This window comes from Colobus angolensis, unplaced genomic scaffold (assembly GCF_000951035.1).
Source record: "Colobus angolensis palliatus isolate OR3802 unplaced genomic scaffold, Cang.pa_1.0 Scaffold21, whole genome shotgun sequence".
Lineage (NCBI taxonomy): Eukaryota > Metazoa > Chordata > Mammalia > Primates > Cercopithecidae > Colobus > Colobus angolensis.
In genome coordinates, this window is record NW_012115266.1 from 3,061,462 (window position 1) to 3,062,818 (window position 1,357).

At 57.6% G+C, this 1,357-nt stretch overlaps 1 protein-coding gene across 2 annotated transcripts in view; it reads right to left on the reverse strand.

Annotated features, from left to right (window-relative positions):
• Positions 1 to 546, reverse strand: part of SYT12 (synaptotagmin XII) — a 26,042-nt gene extending 25,496 nt beyond the window's left edge. The window contains exon 1 of one of the 2 annotated variants that reach the window (XM_011942393.1): positions 496 to 546. The gene's annotated coding sequence lies outside the window, so the exon portion shown is untranslated. Of the gene's footprint in view, positions 1 to 321 lie in introns of both variants that reach the window. The other variant, XM_011942392.1, reaches the window with a different exon arrangement.
• Between the last annotated feature and the right edge of the window lie 811 nt (positions 547 to 1,357).

Sequence of the window (1,357 nt, forward strand, 5' to 3'; positions counted from 1 at the left end):
CGCCGCGCGCTCCCTCGCGCTCGCCCGCTCGCCCGCTCGCCCGCTCGCTCCCTCTTTAATTTAAAGTGACAACCTCGAGCGCTGTCTCTGCTCCCAGGGTCCGAGCCGGAGATCCCCAAGCGCGTCTGGAATCCAGGGACGCCCTGAGGCCAAGCCCAACCCCTCGCTCCCAGGCCTGGGAACAGGGATGGGTGGGGATGTGCTCACAGGCCTCTGAGAGGCAGGCCAAGCACTGGACTCAGAGCCAGCCGGCCTGGGTTCCAGCCCCAGCCTTCGCGCTCTGCGTTATCCTGTTCACTTTCTAGGCCTCAGTTTCTTTACCTTAAAAACGGACCCGATACCGCGCACCTCCGGGAGCCAAAGAAAACACCCACAGGAGGCGCAGCGGAAAGTTTCCCCTTTTCTGAATGGATAATTACTCCCTCCCACCACGATTAAGCTGTAACTGTAGGTCAGCTCTGTGCTGGTGCCTTACAACATCATCTCAGTCCTCACTGTGGCCTAATCTGGTCGTGGTGACTCCATTTTTTACATGAAGAAACAGGCTCAGAGACGTGACCAAGATCACAGAGCCAAAAGTCAGAGCCAGATTTGAACCCAAGTCTGTGTGACTTCAAACTCCATACCTTTAACCACTAAGGGGTCGTGCTTTCTCTTCCAAAGGAATGAATGAATCATTCAGGAGATATTTATGACGCCCCCGCAGGGGCTGGGCACAGTGCCAGGTGTGGGCGATCTCCCATCTTCCGGGAACAGGGGACAGGTCCCTCCCTGCCTGCGCAGTCTGGCAGTGAGGCACGGCTTGCATTGGGAGGGGCTGGGTGCGGGGGAAGTGCCACATGTTGTGGGCACAGTAACCAGGGGAGCAAGCTGGGTGGACACCTGGGGAGACCTCTCCAACGGTCTGGGGTGGGGTGAGGATCCCAGATGGGGAGCAAGTGTGCAAGGGTGGCAGTGCTTCCTGGCTCATCCACACTCTGGGCCTTTACAGCTGAGGGCAGCCTGTGGGTACTGACCTCTCAGTGGAGGCTGGGTCTGTGCTGGCCTGGTGCAGTGCGGGCATCCTTGGTCTAGAAGACAGGACGCTGGGGAGTCCTAGAAAGAGAGCTGCAAGGTGAAACCCCGTCTCTACTAAAAATACAAAAAAATTAGCCAGGCATGGTGGCGGGCACCTGTAGTCCCAGGTGAGGTGGGAGAATGGCGCGAACCCGAGAGGCAGAGCTTGCAGTAAGCCAAGATCGTGCCACTGCACTCCAGCATGGGCGACAGAGCCAGACTCCATCTCAAAAAGAAAAGAAAAGAAAAGAAAAGAAAAGGCCGGGCGCGGTGGCTCAAGCCTGTAATCCCAGCACTTTGG